This window comes from Oryctolagus cuniculus, chromosome 18, assembly GCF_051225735.1.
Source record: "Oryctolagus cuniculus isolate XC-2025 breed Fujian yellow rabbit chromosome 18, ASM5122573v1, whole genome shotgun sequence".
NCBI lineage: Eukaryota > Metazoa > Chordata > Mammalia > Lagomorpha > Leporidae > Oryctolagus > Oryctolagus cuniculus.
In genome coordinates this window covers 73,582,998-73,594,449 of record NC_142884.1, presented here as the reverse complement: position 1 = coordinate 73,594,449, position 11,452 = coordinate 73,582,998, and the positions used below count along the sequence as shown (strand labels likewise).

At 51.7% G+C, this 11,452-nt stretch overlaps 1 long non-coding RNA gene across 1 annotated transcript; it reads right to left on the bottom strand.

Annotated features, from left to right (window-relative positions):
- Positions 1-7,188: 7,188 nt before the first annotated feature.
- LOC149121033 (uncharacterized) lies at positions 7,189-11,234 on the bottom strand. The gene is made up of 3 exons (XR_016224561.1): positions 10,901-11,234; positions 10,156-10,319; positions 7,189-9,374 (listed from the first exon to the last, which is right to left on the bottom strand). It is a non-coding gene; the product is annotated as an uncharacterized LOC149121033 (long non-coding RNA).
- Between the last annotated feature and the right edge of the window lie 218 nt (positions 11,235-11,452).

Here is an 11,452-nt window from a genome sequence, read left to right as displayed (position 1 = left end):
AACGCAGGGCACTGGGTGGGGGGTAGAATCTATGAGGCAAACGTAATGCGTGGGCTTGGTGGATCTTGTTTCAAACAAATCAATTCTAAAGACAGACTTGTGAGATAATCACAATGAATAAATGCTGATTTGATATTAGATGATATTAATTTGTTTTCTAAAATTTTAGGTGCACAAATGATATCGTGGTGATTTTCTTTTCTCACAGAGTCTGTAGGTTTGGGGTTAGGTTTGAAACAATAAGCAGGGATGCGGGCAGGTAGAGATGATGCAAGATTGACAGTTATGCAAAAGCGATGATGGGTGACTTGCCTATCATACTATTCCTTCTTCTCTTGGAGGGGGACCCATTAGGTGGGCACGATTATTTTGCAGTTCAGAAAGCTGAATCAAGGTTTAGAGATATTGGGTAATTGCTCAAGTTCCCCCAGCCAGGATATCCCTGAATATGGGCTTTTAAGGGGCTGGGTTGTGGCTCAGTGGCTTCAGTCACCACCTGCAGTGCCGGCATCCCATGGGGAACTGCTCCAAGTCCCAGCTACCGCACTTCCAATCCAGCTCCCTGCTCCTGGGTAAGCAGTGAGAGATGGCCCAAGTACTTGGGCCCCTGAACCCACATGGGAGACTTAGATGAAGCTTCCTGCTCCTGGCATTGGCCTGGCCTACCCTGGCCATCGTGGCCATCTGGGGATTGAACCAGCAGGTGGAAGATCTCTTTCTTGCTCTTCTTCTCTCTCTGTTACTGTGCCTTTCAAATAAATAAATATTTTTTAAATGTTCTACCTGTAATTCCATCACCCATCCTTAACAGCTTGGTGGATATCTTTGACTCTTCCATACATTAAAAAGAACTTTCCTTTTGAACAGCTGAAAACTGCATACCTGAGGTGGATGTGTGGCCTAGTGGTCCAGGTTCTGGCTGGGATGCCCACAACGCATATCAGAGTGCCCAAGTTCCAGGTGTGTTCCCATTTCCAGCTCCCTGCTAAAGCACACCCTTGGAGGCAGCAGCGATGACTCAAGTAGTTGGGAGACCTGGATTCTGTTCCTGGATCCTGGCTTCAGTTTGGTCAGGCATTTGGGGAGGGAGTCAAGAGTTGCCTTTCAAATAAATACATAAACCTTCTTTTAAAAGTGTGGCAAAACTGACCAGTTTAACATGTTGGAGCCCAGAGTACATTCATGTGGTTTTGTGACCATCAGCACCATCCGTCGCCTGCCCCGTTTCCTTCTTGCAAACTGACAAAATGCCTGTTTGTGCTCTACACTCAGCCTCCTGCAGCCCCCATTGTACTCTCTGAGTAGGACTACTCCAACTCCAGCGTGTAAATGCAATCATGCCACACGTGGCTCTGGTGACTAGTGTATTTCAGTTTGCATCTGTGTTCCAGCATGTGTCAGAATTCCTTTCCTATTTGAGGCAGAACAACATTCTATTGTGTAGCTAAACCATTCATCAATGGGTGGACATTTGGGCTGTTTCCCCTTTATTGTGAACACCACTCTTGTGCACATGGGTGCAAAATACCTCACACACACCTGCTTTCAATTCTTGCTCGTGCAAACCTAGCCACTGGATTGCTGGCTCGTAAGGCCTTTCTATTTTTCTAGGCACGTTGTGGAATCAATTTGCATCCTCTATCTGTTACCCAACCATAAGCTTTTCTGTGTGCCCGTGTTTTTGTCATCATAATGGCCACACGTGGCCCCCAGGAGGTGGAGGGGCTCCTACCATCTTTGTGGGTCAGAGAGCTCCTCCCTGTCTGTGCCTGCTCACTATTCTGGCTTCAGGGATTCATCTGGCACTAGCTTAGGGCCTGGACAACAGCTCAGATTTCCCTTCACTCCCTAATCTGCATTGTGTGATCGTTAGGGTCCTTGTGTGCTAAGTCCTCTCTCATGTGGGAACAGCAACTTCTATCTCTTTGCTCTCTCCCTTCTCTTTCCACCTTGCTGTCCCTGCCTGAGCCCTGGTTATTGGAATAATTCCATAATTACCTCTCCTCCTGGGAGATGTTTCTAACATTCTATATAAATAACGGTGCAACAACAGAGAGGTTTCCTGCCCCCTAGGCTGATGAATCATTTCCTTAAGATGAATTTCCAGAAGTGGGATAATGCACCACTGGATTTGCAGATGGAGGGGGAGGAAGTTAAAGAAAGTGGTGGGTTGAGTGGTAGCCCTGGCAAAATACGTTCACCCAGAATCGGGGAAAGGGCCCTCATTTGGAAAAAGGGTCTTGGCAGGTGTAAGCAAGTTAAGGATCTCAAGCTGAGACAGCCCTGGAGCAGACAGACCCTAAGTCCAATGTCAAGTTCTCAGAAGAGAAGAGGAAGGGAAAGGACCCAGAGAGGCAGGTGCTGGGGAGAGGCAGCTGCAAGCCGAGGGAGGCCAGCGGCTGCCAGAAGAAGGGCCTGGGAGGGAACCTCCCTCAGAGCCCACAGAAGGAGCCAACCCTGCCAACAACTTGACTTTGACCTTGCAGCCTCCCGAAATGAGAGAGGACACGTCTGTTACGCTAAGGCACCAAGTCTGTCGTGAGGAGATAGACAATCCCCTCTGTGCAGCCCCTCCCAGAAGAATGCAGGGGGTTCATCTTGGGGGAGGCAGAAGTGTCGTTGGGTTGAGTGTCCAACCCTTCAGAGAGGGCATATTGGGGTTTACGGTGGGAACTGGGGGGTTGAGAACAAGGGGTCTGGGGGCAGAGCATGAAGTGGGATGGGGAGCTGCTGCCAATGCATATGTCTCTTTCTTTTTAAATGTGCATGTGTGTACACCACACACACACACACACACACAGATTCCAGGACTGAAGCCAAAGTGTGAGAAAGCAAACTTGAAAATACTTAGTAGAAAAAAAAATAAGAGGGTATTTCCATAGCCTTGGTGTAGCAAACACTTTCTTAAGCAAGATAAGCCTTGATGCTTGAAGCATTTGACTACATTAACAGAGACCTTTGTATACCCAAGAGCACCACAAACAAGCAGAGACAAGCTGAGGGCCAGCAGGAGGCCCGGTGATGGGGGTTAGTGTCTAGGATTTACAAGGAACTCGTATGAAACAACATGGAAGATCAACTCTCAACTCCAACTACAAAACAGGTCAAACAGGTCAAGGTATGAAGAGGGAGTCCCCCAAAGCGGAAGCAACATGACAAGATTCTCAATCCCACAGAAAAATCTGGGAAGGACGAATCAATTAACAGTGACACAGTCATCAAATTGGCAGAAAATGAAAATGTGTGATGTGGCCAAAGACGCCAAAGACGCCTAAGGATGTGCAGGGCGGGAGGGCAGGTCCCTGTGGCCGATGGACGTTGGTGTGACCAGGCTGCAGAGCTTGTGCCTCCCCACCCCCGGCCCCCACCTACTCACCCCCAAATGCACTTGTTAAGGTTCTCACCCTCAGTACCACAATGTGACTGGGTCTGGAAGTAGGATATTGAAGACGTTTTGAAGGTACATTGTGGTCATATGTGGACCCTAATCCAACAGGACTTAGAAGAATTGGGGCACTTATAAGAACAGATTAGGATCAAGACATCCATGGAGCAAAGATCATGTGAGCACATGGAGGGAAGACAGTGCCTTCGAGAGAAGCCTCGGAAAAAACCAACCCTGGCCACGCCCTGGTCCGATGGTGAAGCTGCCCAGTCTGTGGTATTTTGTGGTAGCAGCCCAGGCAGACTGATGCACCTGGTAGGGGTCAAGGTGCTCCTGGTGGCAGGTGCGGTGGGTTAAGCCAATGCTTGAGGTGAAGTCCTATCTTCACTTCCAATCCAGCTCTGTGCTAATGTGCCTGGGAGGCTGTAGATAATGGCCCAAAGACTTAGGTTCCTACAACTCGCATGGGAGCCCTGATGGAGTTTCTGGCTCCTAGTTCTGGCCTGGCCCAGCCCTGGCTATTGCAGGCATTTGGGAGGTGAACCAGAAGATGGAAGACCTCTCTCTCTCTCACTCTCTTTCTCTCTTTCAAATTAATAAACAAATCACTTTTTAAAAAATATATCAGGAGTGAGGTGATTCATCCCTGGTGAGCAGAGAGAAGACGTGGGTACAAAGGAATCCTGCTGAACTTGGGGTCTTCTGCCGTGCCCGCAGTGCCGTGCTTCTTAAACAGCGTGCATAGAAATAAGGTATAGGGGCTGGTGCTGTGGTGCAGCAGGTAAAGCTGCCATCTGCAGTGTTGGCATCCCACATGGGTGCCGGTTCAAGACCCGGCTGCTCCACTTCTGATCCAGCTCTCTGCTATAGCCTGGGAAAGTAGTTGAAGATGGTCCAAGTCCTTGGGTCCCCGCACCCACATAAGAGACTTGGAAGAAGCTCCTGGATCCTGGCTTCAGATTGGCATAGCTGTGGCCATTGTGGCCAATTGGGGAGTGAACCAACAGATGAAATACCCCCCTTCCCCCCTCCCTCCCTCCCTCTCTCTCTGCTACTCCTCTCTCTGTGTAACTCTGACTTTCGAATAAATAAATAAATCTTAAAAAAAAAAGTAAGGTATAATCCACTCCATTACCATATTTCAAGTGCCAGCTAGGTGAAGAGCAGAACTGGACTGCGGCAAAACTGCACCCCCAAGTCCAGGAAATGCTTCTCACTTCACCATCCTCCTCTGGGGGTACATCACCCCCCCCACTAACCACCGTAAGTGAATCTCCGTACACTAGGTGAGTTTCAGACAGCAGCTGTCTACCCACACTGGCGAGCGTGTGCGCACACACAGACTTCAGAAAGAACACGACATAGCAATTTTCTCTCCCTACTTTTTTTTTATAAAGAAACAGAAAATTCAGATCCATCTTTCACATTGTAGCAATAGAAAGGAACACAAATTGCCAACAAAGAAGCTGACAGCAAAACAACACAAACCCAGTTTCTAGTGACAAAGGCAAGCAAATCCCAGCGCTTACAAACCCACAGAGGCCCAGGAGGAAATTCAAAGAGTCAACAAATACACGGAAAATGTTCCACCTGAAGACTGGCCGGATTCCCCGCCCCCATCCCACGCACCCCAACACCCACACACTGAGGAGCAGTTGGGCTGGGCTTCTGGGGAGCAGAGGCTGGGCTTGGAGCTCCTCCCAGCACTGGACAACACCGGAGCCAAGACAGAGGGCGGCCGCACCAGCCAGAGGGAGAAGGCACCCACCGTGTGACCGGGGACCCTGGGGTCAGCAGGGCGGCCAGGAATTTCCAGTGACGGTCTGAAAGGCAGCCACTTGGGAGTGCCCCAGCCACTGACGGTCAAAGAAGCAAAGGTGACGGCCCCGTTTTCTTCTCTTTGCAAACTTCTGAATGATCCTACCCAACCCTGGGAAGACACACCGGGGCCAGGGAGCGAGAGTTGAGGGGGAAGAAGGAGCCGCACCATCCACTCATTCACTCCCGTCTGTTCAGTAAGAAGCTGGTGCGTGCCGGGCCCGACGTCAGGCCCGGGTTTGGGTGTGTATGTGTGTGTTGGGGGCTCTGGGGCCCTTGACGTTGGTAATTGCCGGCTTGCCGTGTGCCCTGAGCAGCAGTCCACACACAGCAGGGTACGGGTCACTCCTCCACCTCTTACCAGCTTGTCCTGGTGTCCCTGGGCCTTACCTGGTTCTAGCACTGACGACCTGCATGCCAGGGACCTCTCTGTCTGGAGGAAGTGGGGACAGTTGGCAAGATGAGGGAACAAGGTCTGAGAACACACACAGGCCGGGTTGCCGAGCCAGGGTTCAAAACCAGTCCCGTCAGACTCCGTCACGGCCTTCATGGGGAAAACGGAGAATCAGAGAGAGGGGTCAACGTCGGCCAGGGAGCCCCAGGTGAGCGGCTGACGCTCAGTGCTGGCTCAGGGCTGGGAGACAGACAGGAGCCAGCGGACTCGGGCTGGAAAAGCGATCTGGCGACTCCTAGTTAATTCTGTGAAATTGTCCTAGCCGTGACTGAATGACACCGTGCTTGGAAATCGACTCTAAAGAAATCACCCTCCTCTTTTTTCTCATTAGAAAGCGGTTGGAAAGAAAATGCTCTCTGAGTGTTTTCTGGAAGAGAAAATAAGTCCAGGGGTCTAAGTAAGGGGCTGGCTTAGCTTTGTACGTCATGGCCTGTGCGTGCAGCTGTGAAGACGTGACCTGGATGCCTCCGGAGAAGCATGGACAACTCTTGGGGTTAAAATGGTATCCCGGGGCCGGCATTGTGGTGCAGTGGGTTAAGTGCTGCCTGCGACGCCGGCATCCCACACCAGAGTGCTGGGTTGAGTCCCAGCTGCTCTGCTTCTGATCCAGATTCTTGCTAATGTGCCTGGAGAGGCAACAGATGTCTGGGCTCTAGCTATCCACCTGGGAGACCAGGACACAGCTCCTTGCTCCTGGCTTCAGCCTGACACAAGCCCTGGCCCTGTGGGCATGTAGGGAGCGAACCAGCAAATCCAAGTTTCTCTCTCTCTCTCTCTCTCTCTGCCTTTCAAATTAAAAAGGGGTGTTTTATGGAAAAGAATAAAAATGTGTGCCTTGTGCCTGCAAATGTGCCAGATGCTTCCGTCTGAGGATGAGACTAGGATCATCAAGAGTGGTGGGTGGGGGAGAATAAAGGAAGAATTTCAGAAGTTTTAAATAGGGGGCCAGCACTGTGGCACAGTTAAAGCCCCTGCCTGCAGCACCGGCATTTCATATGGGCCAGTTCACGTCCCGGCTGCTCTGTTTCCAAGTAAGCCCCCTACTTACTCAGCACCTGGAAAAGCAGAAGATGGTCAAGTCCTTGGACCCCTTCACTCACATGGGTGACCTGGAAGAAACTCCTGGCTTTGGATTGGCTTGGCTCTGGCCATTTGGGCAGTGAACCAGAAGACCTCTGTGTGTGTCTCTACCTCTCTCGGTAACTTTTTTTTTATTTGACAGAGAGAAAGGTCTTCCTTCCATTGGTTCACTCCCCAAATGGCCGCTACGGCTGGCGCTGCGCCGATCCGAAGCCAGGAACCAGGTGCTTCTTCCTGGTCTCCCATGCGGGTGCAGGGCCCAAGCACTCGGGCCATCCTCCACTGCCCTCCTGGGCTACAGCAGAGAGCTGGACTGGAAGAAGAGCAACTGGGACTAGAACCGGTGCCCATATGGGATGCCGGCACCGCAGGCAGAGGATTAACCAAGTGAGCCATGGTGCCAGCCCCTGTAAGTCTTTCAAATAAATAAAATCAATCTAAACAACAACGATGAAAAGGCCAAAAATAGTTTTTAATCCCATCATGTTGTCTTTTTAAAATCCGCAAAGAGAAGGTAGGCATTCTAGGTTCCTGCATGCACAGAGACACAGCTCACAAAAACGGGCTTTGTGGCACTGATGGGGACACCTAGTGACTGGAAAGAACGCAAGTGTCACCAGGAGGCGGGCACTGAGGGCGGCGCTTGGCGCAGTGGTTACAGGACCCCGGGGACACCCACCTCCCATGTCTGAGTACCTTCACTGAGTCCCAGCTTTGCGCCTGATTCCACTCTCCTGCAAATGCTCATGTTGGGGGGCTGTGGGGGCGGCTCAAGTGCCACTCACGTGGGAGACCCTGACTGAGTTCCTGCTAGTGTGGGTATGTGAGAAGTGAGCCAGCAAATGGGAGCTCTCCATCTGTTTGTCTGTTTCTCCAGCTCTGTCTCTTTGCTTTCAAAGAAACACAGTTTTTGAAAGTAAATTTAGGGGCCAGCACTGTGGCGTGGAGGGTAAGGCCGCTGCCTTCAGTGCCTGCATCCCATATGGGTGCCAGTTCACACCCTGGCTGCTCCACTTCCTATCCAGCTCTCTGCTATGGCCTGGGAAAGCGGTGGAAGATGGCCCAAGTCCTTGGGCCCCTGCACCCACGTGGGAGACCTGGAGGAAGCTCCTGGCTCCTGACTTATGATAAGTGCAGCTCTGGCCACTGTGGCCATCTGGGGAGTGAGCCAGCAGATGGAAGACCTCTCTCTATCTCTCTGCCTCTCCTTCTCTCTGTGTATAACTCTGACTTTCAAGTAGATAGATAAATCTTAAAAAAAAAAAAAAAGAAAGAAAGAAAGAAAGAGTAAATTTAGGGGCCAGTGCTGTGGCACAGTAGATTAATCCCACCCGCAGTACCAGCATCTCATATGGGCGCTGGTTCGAGTCCCGGCTGCTCCTCTTCTGATCCAGCTCTCTGCCGTGGCCTGGGAAAGCAGTGGAAGATGCCCAAGTGCTTGGATCCCTGTACCCGCTCCAGGCTCCTGGCTCCTGGCTTGGGATCAGCCCAGCTTCAGCCGTTGTGGCCATTTAGGGAAAGAACCAGCGGATGGAAGACCTTTCTGTCTCTCCCTCTGACTGTAACTCTACTTCTCAAATAAACAAATAAATAATCTTTAAAAAAAAAATAAGTAAATTTAAAAGCTGGTTCAGGTTCATGGAGCAGGTGATGTGGAGCAGCAGTGAAGACACTGCCTGGGAGGCCCGCGGCCCCCGCCAGAGAGCCTGGTGTAAGTGTCCACCCGCTTCTCTCCCAGCTTACTGCGGCAGCTGCTGGCCCAGGTACTTGGCCTTCTGCCACCCACGTGGGAGACCTGGATGGAGCTCCTGGCTCCTGGCTTTGGCCTGATCCAGCTTGGACTATTAAAGGCATTTGGGGGACTGAACCAGAGGATGGGAGATCTCCCTCTCTCTCCCTCTCCCTCTCTCTCTCTTTCTCTCTGCCTTTTGATTAAATATAAATATAAATGAATAACCACTGGTTCGTTCGCACAATGAGGTCCAGTGTCACTGTTGAGATGGAGGGGCAGCTGTAGGTGACTGACAACTGATGGTCACGAAGATGTGCTCAGCAAGAAAGACAAATGCAGGGGAGCGAAGAGCAAGCTCCTATTTGCAGGAGACTGAGGCCCGCAGACACCCACCCACGCCTTCCTCTGGATGCAAAGCCCGTTCTGGAAGGAGCCTGCAAGTCAATCGTGAGCAGCGAGTGGCTGGGAGACAAGGGCAGGAGGGCATCTCCTTCCCTGGGCTGCATTTGCTACCCGTGGTGGATGAAGTGCTGTCCCCTGGACCTGTGGGTGTGACTTTGGCAAAAAGAGCCCATGCAGACATGACCGGGTTTAGGGGTGTCCGGTGCCATCGTCCTGAGTCAGGGTGGCCCCTGATTTAGCAACAGGCGTCGTCACCAGGCACCCAGGGAGGAGGAGAAGGCCTTGTAAGTGACACAGCTGGAGCCCAGGGACGCCTGCAGCCACCAGAAGCTGGGGGTAGCGGGGAGTGGAGCCTCTAGAAAGTTCTGTGGGAAGCTCGGCCCCACTCACCCCTAGATTTCAGCTTTCTGGCCGCCGGAGCCACCAGAGAGGGAACTCCTCTTGTTTTAATCCATCATGCTGTGGAAACTTCTTGCAGCAGCCCCAGGAAACCAATGCAGTACCTTTTGGAAAAAAAAATTAATTTCATTTATTTTCATTGTATTTAACAGGCAGAGAGAGAGAGAGAGAGAGAGACCTTCTACCTGCTGGTTCACTTCCTAAATGCCTACAATAGCCAAAGCTGGGCCAGGCTGAAGCCAGAAGCCAAGAACGCAGTCTGGGTCTCCCACAGGGGAGGGCCTTGAGGTGCCACCTGCTGCCTCCCAGGGTGCGCACGAGCGGGAAGCTGGGATCGGAGGCAGAGAAACTGGCCTCAGCTGAGGCACCTGATGTGGGATGCAGGCTTTCCAAGCAGCGTCTTAACCATCCTGCCAAAAGACTGTTCCCCTTTTAATATTTTTTGTAATGTAATAGATTACACTCCCTATTCCATATAAATTTAACACACATGAGTCCCAGCTGTTCCACTTCCGATCCAGCTCCCTGCTACGGCCTGGAAAAGCAGTGGAAGATGGCCTAAGTGCTTGGGCCCCTGCACCCGTGTGAGAGACCCAGAAGCAGCTCCTGGATCCCAGCTTTGGATTGGCCCAGCCCCAGCCCTTGTGGCCATTTGGGGAGTGAACCAGTGGATGGAAGACCTCTCTGTTTCTCTCTCTTTCTGTAACTCTGACTTTCAAATAAATAAATAAATTTGTTAAAAAAGAATATTCACAGAAGTCTTATTCTTAGTTGTCCCAAACAGCAAACAACCCAAGTGCGTGACCTGGGAATACTGGACGGCAGCACGTTAGTGAGAAGAACACACTGCCATAGTAAAAACGAACAAACCACAGCGAGACCAACCTGAGCGCCTCCTGGACAGCATGACTAGGAGGGTGGGGGTCAAGTTCAAGTTCTACAGCTTGACCTCAGTGCTGATTTTGCTGAGTAAGCATGACAAACGCACGGAGCTGTGCACTGCCGACTTGTCCACTTAGGGTAGGTGCGTCAGTTCTCCCTTAACCGTTCTAAACAGAGAAGTAAATATAAAGAGATCATGATGGGGCAGGAAATCCCCTACCAGGAGAGCCAGACACCCATTTTAAACAGCTTTGACGTGGAATGACCGCAAAAAAAAAAAAAAAAAAAAAAAAATCCTGGGCGTTTAGCACTGGAGGAGGAGCAGGGATTCCCGGGTTCCCAGGCACTTTGCAGCTGCTCCAGACATCAGGCACTGGCCCTGAACTTGACGTGCATGCAGCCCCCACGAGACGAGATGGGCGGCAAGCTCAGGGGACTGAAGCAGCCAGGTGCTGGGGCTCAGCACTGCCCCTCGGAGCTCCCAGCCTGGCTGAGCCTAAAGGGGCAGGGGTTCAAGGTTGGGGGGAGGGGCGGTGTGTCAGAGCCAAAGTAGCTCATTCTGCTGGGTTTGGAAAGAACTGGGACGGGCTTGGCACGGGAGGGAGGGCAGGGAAGGCTTCTCTAGGCCAAGGGAACTGCATGTGCAACACACAGGAGCAAGGGAATCAGCAGACCCTCCAGGGAGCAGGAAGCTCCAGGCCAGGGGCAGCAGCCTGGCCACCAGCAGAGCCCTGGGCGGGCCACTCACCATCTGCAAGGTGACACTGCATGATCTGTCTGCGGCGGGTGCTGGGAACCTCAGGAGAGGTGACCGGAATGTCTTGCTCGTTGCAGCCACTCCCGGGAGGCTGTTCTCCCCGGGCCTGTCCTGTGACCCTGGGCGGCTGGTAAGTACGATGGATCCCAAGTGGAAAACAGGCCATTCACTCAGCAACTGCTGAGTGCCTACTGCATGCTCTGGGCATAGCGCTGTGGCAGAGACATGGCAAAGGATGTGGACTCAGGCAGCTGCAGGGGTAGGAGGTGTTTGCTGTTCAATGTAAGGACAGCAACTAGGTGGGGGGCAGAGGCCAGGGAGCGGGGATCTGGATTTTGGATAGGATGTTTTTTTTTTTTTTTAAGATTTATTTTGTATTTATTTGAAAGGTAGAGTTAACAGAAAGAAAGAGAGAGAGAGAGAGAGAGAGAGATCCATTGGCTCACTCCCCAAATGACCGCAATGGTCAGAGCTGAGCCAATCCAAAGCCAGGAGCTTCTTCCAGGCCTGCCATGTGGATGCAGGGACCCAAGCACTTGGTTC